This window comes from Zalophus californianus, chromosome 10 (genome assembly GCF_009762305.2).
Source record: "Zalophus californianus isolate mZalCal1 chromosome 10, mZalCal1.pri.v2, whole genome shotgun sequence".
NCBI classification, from domain to species: domain Eukaryota; kingdom Metazoa; phylum Chordata; class Mammalia; order Carnivora; family Otariidae; genus Zalophus; species Zalophus californianus.
This window is the reverse complement of record NC_045604.1, coordinates 41,603,814-41,620,323: the sequence shown is the minus strand read 5'-3', so window position 1 is coordinate 41,620,323 and position 16,510 is coordinate 41,603,814. Positions and strand designations below refer to the sequence as shown.

Below are 16,510 nucleotides of genomic sequence, written 5' to 3'. Positions count from 1 at the left end.
AAAGATGTGAAAAACTTGTACGCTAAAAACTACAAAAGACTGTTAAAAGAAATTAAAGAATACCTAAGTGAAGAGATCTTATTTATAGGTTAGAAAATTAAAGAGGGTTGATATCATAGAGATGTCAACTGTCCCCAAATTAATCTGAAGATTCAACAAAATCCCAATCAAAATCTCAGTAGGCTCTTATTCTAAAATTCATATGGAAATGCAAAAGACGTACAATAGCCAAAAAACAAGCAAAAGAAGAACAAAGCTAGAGAACTAACACTACCTGATTTCAAACTTACTAAAGCTACAGTAATCAAGAAATAAACCCACACATATATAGACAACTGACTTTTTACAAATATGCAAAGATAACGCAGTGAAGAAAGGACAGTCTTTTCAACAAATGGTGTTGAAACAATACCTGGACTTAAAAAGTGAATTTTGTTCCATACATCACATCACACACAAAAAATTAACTCAAAATGGACGGCAGACCTGAATGCAAAACCTAAATCTATAATACTTTAGATGAAAACACAGAAAAAATCTCTGTGACCCTGTGTCTTAGTTCAGATAGCTACAACAAATTACCACAGTCTAGGTGGCTTAAACAACAGAAACGTATCTGTCATAATTCTGGGGGCTGGGAAGTCCAAAATCAGTGTACCAGTGTGTTCAGGTTCTGATGAGACCCTCTTTCTGGCTTGCAAGGCTGCCCTCTTATGTTTCTTCACACAGTTCACACAGCAGAGTACAAAGAGAGGAAGCAAGAACTCTGATGACTTTTCTTTTCTTTTTTTTTTTTAAAGTTTTATTTATTTATTTGAGAGAGAGAATGAGACAGAGAGACAGCATGAGAAGTAGGAGTGTCAGAGGGAGAAGTAAACTCCCCCCTGAGCAGGGAGCCCTATGTGGGACTCGATCCCAGGACTCCAGGATCATGACCCGATCCGAAGGCAGTCACTTAACCAACTGAGCCACCCAGGCGCCCCTCTGATGTCTTTTCTTATAAGGGTGCTGATCCCATTCATGAGCATTCAACATATGATTTTGGGGCGAATACAAATATTCATTCCATAGCACCATTAATTAATTAATTATTTAATTGTTAGATTTGACCAAAAGCATGATCGTAAAAGAATTGATAAATGAAAACTATATTGAAATTTTAAAACTTTCACTCTTGAGAAGACACTTTTAAAGCTACAGGTTGGGAGAAAATCTTTGTAAAGTCTACATCTAATAAAAGTGTGGTATCCAGAATATAAAAAAACCTCTCAAAACTCAGGAATAAGAAAAATAAGAATGTAATTTTTTAAATGGGCTCAAGATTTAAAAAGACATTTCACCAAAGAAGATATACATAAATGGTAAACAAGCACAAAGAAAATTCTCCATTATCATCAGTCATTAGAGAAATGCAAATTAAAACCACAATGAGATACCATTTGGCTAACATTAAATAGACTGACAATACCAAGTACCAGAAAGAATATGGAAAAACTGGAATTGTAAGTGGGAATGTAAAATGGAGTGACCACTCTGGATCTCAAAAAAATTCAGCTGATTGAAAGAAGCCCAAAAAATAAGAGTAGACGCTGTATAAACACATTTACATAAAACATTAGGAAATGCCAACAGTGAAAAAAAGGTCAGTGGTTAACTGAGGAGGGGTAAAATTAGATGGGGTGGGAAAGAGGAATTATGAAAAAGTGTGAGGAAAGTTTTGGAAGTGATGGCTATGGTCCCTATCTTAATTATACTGATGCTTTCATCAGTATACAAATGCCATAACATCAAATTCCATATTTTAAGTATGTACAATTTCTTAAATATCAGTCATACCTCAATAAAGCTGTTAAAAATATATATTAAACAGGAAAAAGAAAATGGCTTTTCTTGTCACTTACATGCTTGTTAGATTACAGGTATTCAAGGATGATCTTTTAAAAAATGTGAAGTAGACCTCATTTCATTTTGGGGAAAAGTTTTTTTTATAAAAACAAAATGCTTAATTTTATGACACCAAAAATTAAATGTTATCTTTATGAAACAGTTTACATTTTTTAACTGCATGATAAATAATAAATTTATAAAAACATTTAAGAAAATTCATACCCAAATTCCACTTTCCTGTTCTTCTGAATACTTAAGGGCTAAAAGTAGAAGCCAGTTATGCTAGGATTAAAAATCACCCTGTAGGGGCGCCTGGGTGGCTCAGTTGGTTAAACCGCTGCCTTCAGCTCAGGTCATGATCCCAGGGTACTGGGATTGAGCCCCACATCGGGCTCCCTGCTCATGCAGGAAGCCTGTTTCTCCCTCTGCCTGCCGCTCCCCCTGCTTGTGCTCTCTCCCTCTCTCTCTCTCTCGCTCTCTCTCTCTGTGTGTCAAATAAATAAATAAAATCTTAAAAAATAAATAAATAAAAATAAAAATCACCCTGTAATAAAATCTTTTATTTTTTTATACATTTTTTAAAAAGATTTATTTGACAGAGACACAGCAAGAGAGGGAACACAAGCAGGGGGAGTGGGAGAGGGAGAAGCAGGCTTCCCTGTGGAGCAGGGAGCCCGATGTGGGGCTCGATCCGAGGACCTTGGGATCACGACCTGAGCCGAAGGCAAACATTTAATGACTGAGCCATCCAGGCACCCCCTTTTTTTTATATAAATTTTTTTAAAGAAAAAAAATCACCCTGTAATAAAATCTTGACTAAAAAATTCCATAACTACAAAGAAATCATTCCAGAAATATTCATTTACTGATAAGATTTTTCTTCTTTTTTTATTGTAGTAAAATTATATAACATAAAATTTACCATTTTAAGCATTTTTAAATGTACAACTTAGTGATATTCAATACACTCACAATATTATACAATCACTATCACCATTTCCAAACGTTTTCATTACCTCAAATGCATATGCTACTATGGTAAATAATGACAAAATGTTTATTAAATGAAACAACAGCAAGAAATTAAGCGTACTTCTTTATAACCAGTCTTGTAAATCACAGATGATGTGAAAGTGTATAAGAACAGCAGGCAAAAATTACTGGGTAGTGATTAAATCCATCTGATAATTCACAAAATTTATATTTGTAATATACGTTTAATTGCACTGCATTTTTACTTACTAATCTAAAAACAGTATCGTACTGATTGAATATAGTGACCTTAAATAGTCTACTTAGCTTTTCTAATTAATTTGACCTAATTGTCTTTTTCTAATTTCTTACTAGGGGTTCTTAAGGACCTAAATAAGAAATGCCAATTGGAAATACCACTGCCATCTTCATGTTACTACTTCAGCATCAACATCAACACCTCCATAGAGAACAAAGAGATTATGAGAAAAAATTAGTATATAGATTGAAGATATCCACAAGCAAAATCAGAACCCCGAAAGATCTCTTACTAAGAAATAAAAGCTAAAATCCTTCTAAAATATTTTGCACAAATGACCAGAATTTATGTTTAGAACAATCAACACTTTGCTTCTACTGGGTTACTACAAATAAACATCGTGTAGATTTTTTGGAGAGATGGGGTAAAAACAAGAAAAAGAAAACTAAGATCAGGAAACATAACCTTCACTCTTCTAGGTCCATAACACAACCTATAATAAAAATAGAGGAGAATGAAGTCCTCTTATATTCCACAGCCTTCTTCAGATAGTGCTGTGTAAGTAGACATGCTAAAAAAAGTTAGAATCCAAATCCACCATGGACAGTTCTAATTTGAAAAACAATTTTTCTATTAAATAAACTACTTCATTCTATTCAAAAGTGAACAAAAAAAAATCAATTCAGGTTTTCACCTTGTTGCTTATTTTTTCAACTATTATCAAAACAAAAAAATTCCAGGGCACCTGGGTGGCTCAGTTGTTAAGCATCTGCCTTCAGTTCAGGTCATGATCCCAGAGTTCTGGGATCAAGCCCCCCATCAGGCTCCCTGCTCGGCAGAGAGCCTGCTTCTCCCTCTCCCACTCCCCCTGCTTGTGTTCCCTCTCTCGCTGTGTCTCCCTCTGTCAAATAAATAAAATCTTTAAAAAAAAAAAATTCCATTCTGACAGTTGTTTTTTTGATTCCCCAAAATTACAAGCTTAAATATGAATGCAAGTAAGCTTCAAAAAAAAAAAAAAAAACTCTACAAGTGACACAGACTGAGAAATTAGCAAGCAAAATCATGCCAAAAATTACTTTATAATAAGCCTTCTTTTCTGTTTAAGTACATTCCATTTAAGAATGCTCTATGTTGGGATGCCTGGGTGGCTCAGTCGGTTAAGCAGCTGCCTTGGGCTCAGGTCATGACCCAGAGTTCTCGGATCAAGCCCCGCATCAGGCTCCCTGCTCAGTGAGGAGTCTGCTTCTCCCTCTCCCTCTGCCACTCCCCCTGCTTGTGTTCTCTCTCTGTGTCAAATAGATAAATAAAATCTTTAAAAAAAAAAAAAAAAGAATGCTCTGTGTCCTGGGGCACCTGGCTAGCTCAGTTGGAAGAGCATGAGACTCTCAATCTCAGGGTTGTGAGTTCAAGCCCCACACTGGGTGCAGAGATTACTAAAAGAAACAAACAACAACAACAACAAAAAAAACACAAATAAACTTTGGAAGAAAAAAAAAGAATGCTCGGTGTCTTGATAAAGATAATGGTTGCACAAAACTGAATGCACTAAAAATGCCACTGAACCTCAGTACACTTTAAGTCATTAATTTTGGGGTACATGGGTGGCTCAGTCAGTTAAGCGTCTGCCTTCAGCTCAGGTCATGACCCAGAGTTCTCGGATCAAGCCCCGCATCAGGCTCCCTGCTCAGTGAGGAGTCTGCTTCTCCCTCTCCCTTTCCCCCTGCTTGTGTTTTCTCTCTCTCTCTCTCTCAAATAAATAAAATCTTAAAAAAATAAAATCGTTCATTTTGTTATGTTAATTTCATACACATAAAAAAGATTGCTTCTGTGCATATTTTGAGTCATGAGCTAACTAAAAATTATAAATCTGCTTTTCCCAATACTCTTGAGGAAGCAAGCATGTGGACTTAATTGGTAATGGCAGACAGTTGCGGGACCCCAACATGAAAAAGGACACAACTATACATAAAAATTGTGGAACTGGAGATTGGATGGTACCGTAACTAAATAAAGCCTCCATTCCTCTGGACTTCTAACTGTGAAATCCATTCAAAACAGCACCAAGACTATTTTTAGATACTGCTGAAGTGGAACAAAGAACTCACGATGATCTCTTAATTCTGACCTGCGTTAGACTAATAGTCCAAATGTGCAGTATACTTGTCTACCAAATAAAGTCCAACTTTAAAAAAAAATTAAGCCCCTTGGAAATTTGGCCTCATTCTTACAGCTCACTATTCCCCCGTAATAACCCTTTACTTCATTTAAAGAGCTCTAATCTCCCCTGAATGTCTTGCACCTCTTTGGTTTTGTCCTGTTGCTTCTCTCTGCCTAGAAGGTCCTCTCCTACAGCTGTAACTATGCTTTAAGACCCAATTCAAATCTCACCTCTTTCATTTATCATTTTCTTACTACTTTATTTATGAAAATTCTTTTATGGCTATTTTGGATAAACTGATCCTGAGAATATCTACCCAATACACTGTGTTATTCTTATACTGTTACAAATTCCTCTCTGCTGTAAATACCCTAATTTAATTACTGTGTCATTAGTGAACTATATCATGTTTTTCCTTAAGTAGAAAGACTGTTGTAGTCTCTTTTTTTTAAGATTTTATTTATTTGACAGAGGAGTGAGTGAGAAAGCACAAGCAGGGTGAGGCACAGAGGGAGAGAGAGAAGCAGACTCCCCACCAAGCAGGGAGCCTAATGCGGGGCTCGATCCCAGGACCCTGGGATCATGACCTGAGCTGAAGGCAGACGCCCAACTGACTGAGCCACTCAGGTGCCCCGTTGTTGCAGTCTTTTAAAAAGATAACAACAATCCATCCTTCTCTCAAGATGACAAGACATCCCATTCAGAAAAAATAAGAGTATAAAAATAATAAATCTTAAAATATAAATAACCTTATTCTCCTCTATTCTTTCTAAAAGAAATACACAAATTTAGCTATTTCATCTTCTCATTATAGCAACCACAAGATTCCTCTGTGAACAGCCTAATAAAAACATATTTTGGAATGGCACAGCAACTGTCGAACAATACAAACTCTTAAATATATTTAATCACACTAGATTTGCAATGCCTGATTTAAAGTATAGATATTTCAAACTCCAATAAGATTCATGTGCCTCAGGTGTATATTCAAAATTAATTGCATATAACACACCAATATAAATTCAATTTCCCTTTCTAACTTCACTGATTGCACCTCTTGTAACAAGCGCCTAACTGATCAATTTCTCATCAAGAACCACAAATTGGCACTTCGTCTTACAGGTGATAAACTATGTTTCACCTCTCAACCTTCAATGAAGAAAATGAAAATTTAATCAGTATAGGTAGATTCCCTACCCCCAACACTCTAATCCCAAAAAGCTGTACATATGGTTATGCCTAAGAGTATTATTCAATCTTAAAATTCATCACATTTCTTTTTTTTAAGATTTTATTTATTTATTTGAGAGAGAGAATGAGAGAGAGAGAGAGAGCATGAGAGAGGGAAGGGTCAGAGGGAGAAGCAGACTCCCCGCTGAGCAGGGAGGCCGATGTGGGACTCGATCCCAGGGCTCCAGGATCATGACCTGAGCCGAAGGCAGTCGCTTAACCAACTGAGCCCACCCAGGCGCCCAAAATTCATCACATTTCACTTGTTCAGCTAGGGTAGATACTTTCAAGTCCAAAGTATACTAAGAATCTAAGCTTTAAAGAACAGGTATTTTATCTTTTAAATATATATTTATTATATTATTATATATCTAAACATACATTTTTAAGTGTGTGCATGTGTGCAGGCATGTGAGTATACATGTGTATATATATTTCTTTCCACTAAAAAAGAAAACCTAAAACAATGAATAACTCAGTACCACTGACACTATGAAAGAAGTGCCCAGTATATGGCTTCTAAAGAAATTAAGACTCAGTGGTTATCACCAAAAGAACTAAGCCTCCTTTGCAAAACAGCTAATCCCAGATCCCACCCTGGAAATACGTAAGATGAGTGTGGAAAAATTCTATCATATCAGATAGAAAAGAAGCTATCAAAGGTTATGAGAGTCATATCAAAACAAGTGAGGAAACTACCTGCAGAGGCCCCAACTGAGCCAAAGTTGAAAATTTGATCAATAATAAGGATAAAACTATACTGGACCAAATATACCAAGTATGTTTAAATATATTAATTCATTAATACACTTAAAAAATTTTCACAGCTCATCTCCAGAAAAATGTTAGAGAACCAATACTATTTTGAAAACTAGAAAATAAAGGATAAGACTTAGGCAATTACTCTACTTTTTCTATATCCGTAGCTAAAAATAACCAGTTTACGAAGGGAAGTTTCTCTTATAAAATTCTGGCTAATAAACACAGGAATGCTGGAATATCACCATTTTGTGAACTCAATGAAGTTGTGGATCTGGGGATAGGCACTGATCATCAATAGCTAGTAACATTACAAAGACAGAAACAATCTGATATTACATATCCCTCTCTTAATAGAAGTATACACCAGCACCTATAAAATGTTCTTAGGAAAAAAATATATATGCATAACATTTAATCTGATTTAGACCAAGCCTCTACATTTAACTACAAATTTACAGGAGATACCAAGAATAGAAACCGTATTAAGGTATACCACATGAATGTAATCAGTAAAATCCAGACTCTGGGAGACAAAGAAAACCAAAGTAGCCAGTTTGTTCCACCAAATAACAATAATAATAATTTTAAAAGGAAAACAGAAAATGCTAAATAGGGGCGCCTGGGTGGCTCAGTTGGTTAAGCGACTGCCTTCGGCTCAGGTCATGATCCTGGAGTCCCGGGATTGAGTCCCGCATCGGGCTCCCTGCTCAGCAGGGAGTCTGCTTCTCCCTCTGACCCTCTTCCCTCTCGTGCTCTCTATCTCTCACTCTCTCTCTCTCTCAAATAAATAAAATCTTTAAAAAAAAAATAAAAAAATAAAAAAAAAGAAAATGCTAAATAAATAAAATAGTTGGAGGGGAAACCTATAGATCAACTCTGACCAAAATAACTTTTTTCAGTAAGAGAAATATTCTGTGCTGTCCAATAAGGTGGCTCATGTGGCTGCTGAGCACTTGATGATTAAGGATCAGAATATTCCACTTTAATTTTAATTAATTTAAATGTAAATAGTTACATGTGACTACTGTACTGGATGGTGCTGCTATAAATCAATGGAGAATTAAGGGACTTATTAATCAATCTGCAATTTATCAAATGAGGGATCTTATTTGGGTCCCAATTCAAACAAATAAATCTTTTTTAAAAAGACTATAAAACAGGGAAATGTGAATCCTGTCAGATATTTAATAATATTAAGAAATTACTATTAATATTTTTATTTATAACAACTGTATTTTGGTAATGGGGCCAGAGATTATCGTTTAAAAATATTTACAGATAAAATGATATAATTTCTGGAATTTGCTTCAAACTAATTGGGGGGGTTGAATAAAAGATTAGGCATTGTATTGATAATGACTGAAGCTGGGTGATGGGTAAATGGGATCCTGGATACATTCTCTATATTTGTAGGTCTTTGAAAATTCTCATAATAGTGCTCACTTCGGCAGCACATATACTGAAAATTCTCATAATAGAAATTTTGGAGGGAAGAGGGGACACTTGTATGCTATGAAGAGGTTTGCTTGTTTTGTTTCCCCCAGGAAGTACAGTAGATACTAGAAATATAAAAGAAATTCTTAGGAGGGATGATTTGGAATACTTTGCAGGTAATTCTGGGTTACAGGCCAATAAACTGTCTGTTATTTCTTAATTTTTTTAGAGATTTTATTTATTTGAGAAAGAGCATGCGAGCACATGCAAGGGAGGAGACAGACAGAGAGAAGAGAGAGAGGGAAAGGGAGAGAATCTCAAGCAGATTACATGAACAGTGCAGAGGACAATACAGAGTTTCTTTCCATAACCCTACAATCATGACCTGAGCCGAAATCAAGAGTCAGACCATTAACCAACTGAGCCACCCAGATGCCCCAAACAGTCCTTTATTTTATACACTCAAATCTTTCTATCGGCCAGTTTTTTCCTTTCTGGATGTCATACCTGAATTTTTCTTTAACATCATTTGACGGTTCCTTTCAAAGTGGTTAGATTAGAATGTAAAAGCAAATGCCTCATTTGGACCTATAGAGGTGGCTCACAATTTGAACTAAGAACATTACAATGTTTTGTTGTTGTTGTTGTTGCTGTTTTTCAATTTAGATTTAGGGCTATGGTAGGACAAAAATGCACCACCATCACCACCCCAGCCAAAAGATATCCATGTCAAATCCCTGGAACCTATGATGTTATCTTATTTGGGAAAAGGGTCTTTAAAATGTAATTAATGATCCTGAGAAGAAATCATCCTGATTAGGTGGACTTAAATCCAATGACAAATGACCTTAGATACATGGAGGAGAATAAACAAAGTAAAAGGCAAAGTGAAGAGGCAGAGATTAGAGTAAAGTGGTCACAAGCCAAGCAAGCTAGCAACCACTAGAGGCTGGAAAAGGAAAATTCTCCCTCCAACATTCCACAAGTGTAGCTTGATTTCAGACTCTGACCTCCACAACTGTGAGAGTAAATTTCTCTCATTTTACACCACTAAGTTTGTGGTAAATTGTTAAAACAGCCACAGAAAACTAATATAAGGAATTATCTACTCTTTCAAATATTGACTACCTATTCCTTCCTCATATTGGCTCAATAATTAGAAGTTATTGTGAATCTAAATAATTTTTTGAACATCTTTTCCATTTTGAAGGCAGGAATTTTTGTTTCTTTTACTCAATGATGTACATCTACTGCTGGAAACTACTCACTGATCATAACTTTTTATGTTTCTTTCTACCTTTCTCAGTGGCATTCTTTCATTAAACAGCTAAAGTGGCCCTACCCAAAGAAAACAAAGAGCATAAAGAAGAACTTACCTTACTTTAAACTCTGCCATCTTGAAGCTTTAACAATTATTCCAGATGTCTAATAGCTAATTTGGGAAACTCTATCTGAAATCATCAGGTTCATTCATCCGGTATGTTAGCTTTTCCTCTACCATGTAGAATATATAACCAATAATTCCCAAAGTTTTTTTGTTTCATGATTTAATGTTTTATAATTATCCCCTCTAGTTCATGACCTTCCATCCCTCAAACTTACCAAAAAAAAAAAAAAAAAAAAAGCACGGTGTGATAATTGACACAGTAACTTTATATGTTAATGATTTTTACAAGGGAAGGAAAAATTGAAACACTGAAAACACTTTACTCTGTGGTATGTAAAGAAAGGATTATAAGCCTGTGTCCCAAGCATTTCTTCCTTTCTTCTAACTTCCTACCTGTATGCTACTCAAAGTTGATAATCATTTTTGTCACATAATTTTCCTACCTACTTATATCATTATCTTTTGTTTTGGCAGTCAGCATCCAATTACATTTAATTCTCTTTTAGTGAAAAAGAAGGAATTTCATCAACTTGAAGAGTAATACTATTTACTATTCAGAAGCACATCTTTCCTATTAGTGAACTAGCCTGAGGTTAGTGGCACCTTTAAAGAATACACAGATTATTTTTGCAGGTAATAATACTATTTAGAAGCAGTCATTTCTACAATATGAATGAATATGCAATTCTATTCCACTATAAACATGAAATAATACCCTTCAGAAATAACTTCAGGGGGCGCCTGGGTGGCTCAGTTGGTTAAACCGCTGCCTTCAGCTCAGGCCATGATCCCAGGGTCCTGGGATCGAGCCCCACATCGGGCTCCCTGCTCATGCAGGAAGCCTGCTTCTCCCTCTGCCTGCCGCTCCCCCTGCTCGTGCTCTCTCCCTCTCTCTCGCTCTCTCTGTGCGTCAAATAAATAAATAAAATCTTTAAAAAAAAAAAAAAGAAATAACTTCAGTATACACCCAAAACTAATGTAGTATGTGTCAACTAAACTTCAATTTTTTTTTAAATCAGAAAGAAGAAAGAAAAAGGATGGATGGATGGATGGATGGATGGAAGGAAGAAAGAAGGAAGGAGGAAGGAAGGAAGGAAGGAAGGAAGGAAGGGAAAAAGAACGAAAACTTCATTATATGGCTTGAATATCAGATCTTTTTATCCTTTCTTAAAGAAGTTAATGAGAAGATTAAAAAGTGTATCATTCTTATAGAGATGATAATTATCTTGTTGGCTTGGCTCTTGTCTCAACTTTCACTCTTAGCCATCTGTATTTCTCAATGGCTCTCAAAACAAGGTTGCAATGACTACAAATGAATCTAGTATTTCATTTTTTTGGTTAAACTCTCTACTAGTCCCTGGTATATAGTCTTCTCATGTAATATTAACTCACTACGAGCAGAAAGATTTTTGAAAATCAATAATAAATGAACTAAACAACACTAACAGACAAGTGGAAAAGAAAAAACACTGTCCTGCCACTGATCACCTGAAAATGTAGCAAATTATAGCTCTCCCTATTGTAAATATAAAATGGTTTTATTTCCAGTTCAGAAGAGTCATAAATAATTTTTAAGGAGATAATGATACGGATAACAAAATGGAAAACTGGGGGGAGGGGAGATACAAGATTATAAATGTGAGAAAAGTAATACATTATGAATGCACAGATTTGACAGTAATCATATACATGCAAAAACTACTTCATGAATTTTAGAAATGCAATTCAGTCTTCCATCCTCTAGAACTAAAAAGCAAGTTAAAAAAATAAAAAGCCGGGGACAAAGGTGAGGTAGAAGATGCCGGAAGTGGACTCTGTCCATTCAAGCATATAATCGGAATGAATAATTTACAAGCATACTTTCATCTTCAAAGCCACTAAGAGCTGAATTCTAAGGAGCTTAGGGAGATTGTTACACATCTGCTAACCAAGATGAATAAGCAAAGGGAACCTAAGCAAAAATGATCCAACAAAACCTGTTCACATGATTGGAGTGGGGGTGGGAAAACTAAAGACATGGCAGAATAGCAGAGACTAGTATAGTTGTGGTCACCAACTTATGTCCTTAACTGTATCTATTCATTTCACTTCAGAAAATCAGATAGTTGTATTAAGCCAACTGAATTAGAGAGCTGTATTAGGCTAACATTAGCTATATATACTCTCCATTAAAAGAATACTTTAGGGCGCCTGGGTGGCTCAGTCAGTTAAGCGTCTGCCTTCAGCTCAGGTCATGATCTCAGGGTACTGGCATTGAGCCCCACATTGGGCTCCCTGCTTAATGGGGACTCTCTGTATACTCTCTCTCTCTCTCTCTGCAATAAATAAAATCTTTTAAAAAAAGAATACTTCAGGGCGCCTGGGTGGCTAAGTTGGTTAAGCAACTGCCTTCAGCTCAGGTCATGATCTCAGGGTCCTGGGATCAAGCCCCACGCATCAGGCTCCCTGCTCAGTGGGGAGCCTGCTTCTCCCTCTGACCCTCTTCCCTCTCGTGCTCTCTATCTCTCATTCTCTCTCTCAAATAAATAAATAAAATCTTTAAAAAAAAAGAATACTTTATAAGATAATGAGAGGCAGAATGTGAAAGGAAAACAAAGCATCAGTAGGTCTTTCCATTTTAATTCAAATAATCTAAAAAATATATTCTACTGAATACACATATTTTAAAAATTCTAATAATTCATATATGATTTTTCAAATTTATGCCTATTTCATGTATCTTTGAAAGGAAGCATATCAAACACAAAAAAAACCCACAAAAATAAGTAGGTTGTCTTACAAAAATTGACACTCAACAGCATATAAAATATGATTTCTCAGCAGTCAAATGAAACTCTGTACTTGGCATCAAGACAACACAATGCCACAAAAACACAATATCTTTAAATGAAGATCTCATATCATCTGTTTCTCTATTGATTTTAAAGAAATGTTACATGTCTCACCTCAGACTATACCTTATGAAATTATAGTATTAGCATTAAAAAACAACAACAACAAATAATATGCTTTAACCATCTAACCAGCAAGTAAAATTCTGCATCTCAAGATCAAGTTAAAAATTAAGAAACAAAAATAAAAACAAGAAGCAAGCTAGGTCAGTCTACTCCCTTTTTCCTACAAATAGTACTTTGGATTCAAGGAAGATTGAGGGAAAGGATTCATTTTTATTCCTACTCATTGATGTGCTCAATAAATATGTAAGGTATTTTAGATATGAGATATAAAACAGAAAAAAAGACAAAAATCTCTGGTCTCAAGGGACTTATATTGGTCTCAAGAATACTAATAAATCAATGAGAAAAATAAATACTTAAGATACCAGAAAGTGACAAATACTATGCAAAGAAATAAAATGGGGTGATGTAATTTAAAGTGACTGAGTGGTTATGTAAGACTGGATATTCAGAAGGCCCTCTGAAGGACACAGCCCCAATGATCAAATGATTCTACTCAGGTCAAGAGCTAAAAAACCTTATTCTAAGAGCAAGTTTGGCCCAATTTAGGTACAGAAAGAAAGGCAATGTGACTAGAGCCTAGTAAACAAGGGGGAAAATGGTAGAAGGTAAGGTCATGACCACAGGACCAAATTATTTAGGGCCTTGTAGGTCAGAGTAATAAATTTTTACATTATACCCTTGGTCTGTAAGAAGGAGTCATGAAACTCCACTGTCATGCTTTTTGTAAAATTGCTCTTGGGGATACTATTCACCACACCAAACAAATACTCTTCATGAAGGTCCAAAGGAAGAATTTCTCTCAAATCTCATGGTCAATAACAACTGAACTTTTTCTGAGAAATGGATATAAATTTACCTTATGTGTAATTCTGAAATGAATCATGCTCTCATCTATCCCCTGAACCCCAAAAAACTCAGAATTGAATTTATAATTAGCTTCTAGCAATTGTATAAAACCTTATGGCATCTATTTTTTAAAATAAATGTTTTCTTTTAGAATAGTTTTAGATTCACAGAAAAGTTACAAAGATAGTCCAGAGAGTTCCCATATACCCCCCCCCAAGTTTCCCCTATCATTAACATCTTATTAAGTATGGTAAATTTGTCACAATCAATGAACCAAAACTGAAACATTATTATAAACTCAAGTCTATAATATACTCAGATTTCCTTAATTTTTTACCTGATGCTCTTTTTCTGTTCCAGGATCTTTACAATATCTAATCTATATACTAAATTTACTGGAGCTTTATATCACTATTCTATCTTAATTTCCCCCTTATTCTAACCTCTATAACTACTAATACCTAATATATCTTAATTCTATAAACCTCCCCCAATACTTCTGGGAACCATGCGGAATAACAACAACAACAAAAATGAGTAGAGACAGAGTTCTTGAAAGATAAAATTAGCTTTTCCCCAAAAAAGTCATATAGTTGAGTATTATTCAAAATAATACTTCATAAATCTTTTAAAAATACAGAGACTCAAAAAATATCCAATCAAAAATTGTATTCAAATATATCATTTGGATAAAAATGCAGTTAATATAAAATAGTCTTTTTTATGTTTCAATATTATTCTCTGGAATTCTCCTTTTGTTGGCACATACAGCATTAGTAATCCTAAACATCCTTGAGTCACACAACATTAGTGTGGTCTCAGATCACACAAATCTAAAATGAGGATGAGGCAGAATGATCTTCCAAAGTCCCTTTCAGTTAGAAATGTCAATGATCTCTTAATTCTGTGACCTAGGTTGACTGTCAGATTCTCATATTTTGCCATCACAAGAGCAGAAAACAGTAATGCTTCTAAACAAAAGATAGTACATTTTAAAAAGAGAATGTCAAAGCCTGAAGCTTTACTTGAAATTAATTCAGAGAAAAAAATAGATTAATATAGTATATAAATAATATGAGTAGTGCATAAATTTATATGTATATAAACTATGTTAATCAAAAGTACCCTGGGAAAGGGGGAAATTCCCCTCCAAAAAAAGGTGTGACTATTTACCCAAGTAGATTAATTTCATAAAGTGGCTAAGATGCCAAATGGGGAAAGAAAAAAAAAAGCATGAAAGTTAAAAAAAAAAAAAAAAAACAATCAATTTATATTTACTAGTTCTCTATCACTGAAAATTTGACTATGTCAAATGGGTATTGCAATTAAGAGGTCTGTTTTCACATCTATATTAAATTGTTTTGTCTCAAAACAATCCTATAAGGTATCACTGATTTGCTGCTGGGGAACCATTAGCTGGCAGCTTCATTTAATCTGTCCCAAATACCCATTACCTCACTGGCAGCAGGAATTATAAAACCCAACTGAGTCTAAGCGTTTTTAGCACCGTTTTCCAAAAATTCCTTAAAACACTATTCCACTAAAGACTGACTCCAAGGATTCTAAGTGTGTACATGATCTCTACATTAAAAAAAAAATCCACAATTCTAGTCACTTTAATATTCTCATTCTACTGTCATGGTATGCTGCTCTATAAGTTTTTCTGCAGGAAAAAAAAACCAATTTAAATATTAAAATGTTTAATTATTTATGTCATTATTTAAAAATCAATAAATTGTATAAACTTTAACATGGAATTTAAGTCATCTTCTAAGTCATAGAATATTTCCAAATGTAAATAGTTACCAAAAGAAACAGATTATACAGAAGAGTAGGCAATATATTATTGTTATAATTATATTTTTATATCAAAAGAGATTAAATATAAATCGATAAGGAATGCCTGAGAATAAGTCCTTAAGCTTTCCTATGTATATTATTTTGGAATATGAGCACTTCCTAATTACAATTGTAAGACACCTATTTTAAATAAAAAGAGATCTTTTATTTTTCATGAATCAATATATGAATGATCCATGAAATTTACTATCAAACGATGAATGAAGCAAAATACCATAAATCTGAATGTTTATTCATTTGACTAAAAAAAGCAGCTTTCAGTGAATATGTCTTAATTTCTTAATGCATTGAAATTATTTGGTTGTTTTTTAAATGAGGAAAAAGCCTACTTTATTAACAAAGAGTAAAGGCACTATCTTGAAATGTCCTACAAAGTTGTAAGAAAATAACTCACTAGTATAAAAAATTGTGTATGGCAATATATGTTAAGAAAAGAAAAAAAAGAAGATAGCAGGAGGGGAAGAATGAAGGGGGGAAATCGGAGGGGGAGAGGAACCATGAGAGATGATGGACTCTGAAAAACAAACTGAGGGTTCTAGAGGGGAGGGGGGTGGGGGGATGGGTTAGCCTGGTGATGGGTATCAAAGAGGGCACATTCTGTGTGGAGCACTGGGTATTATGCACAAACAGTGAATCATGGAACACTACATCGAAAACTAATGATGTAATGTATGGTGATTAACATAAGAATAAAAAAATTGTGTCTGTGGTCAACTTCTTATCAACAAACACTTTCAAATACTATGCCTTTTATC

The 16,510-nt window shown here is 34.8% G+C and overlaps 1 protein-coding gene and 1 non-coding gene across 2 annotated transcripts in view; one reads left to right on the top strand and one right to left on the bottom strand.

The window, feature by feature from the left end:
• The window catches only part of XPR1 (xenotropic and polytropic retrovirus receptor 1), a 250,678-nt gene that overhangs the window by 201,816 nt on the left and 32,352 nt on the right, over positions 1 to 16,510 (bottom strand). The window lies entirely within an intron of this gene.
• On the top strand, positions 4,470 to 4,542 carry TRNAE-CUC. The gene has a single exon. It is a non-coding gene; the product is annotated as a tRNA-Glu (tRNA).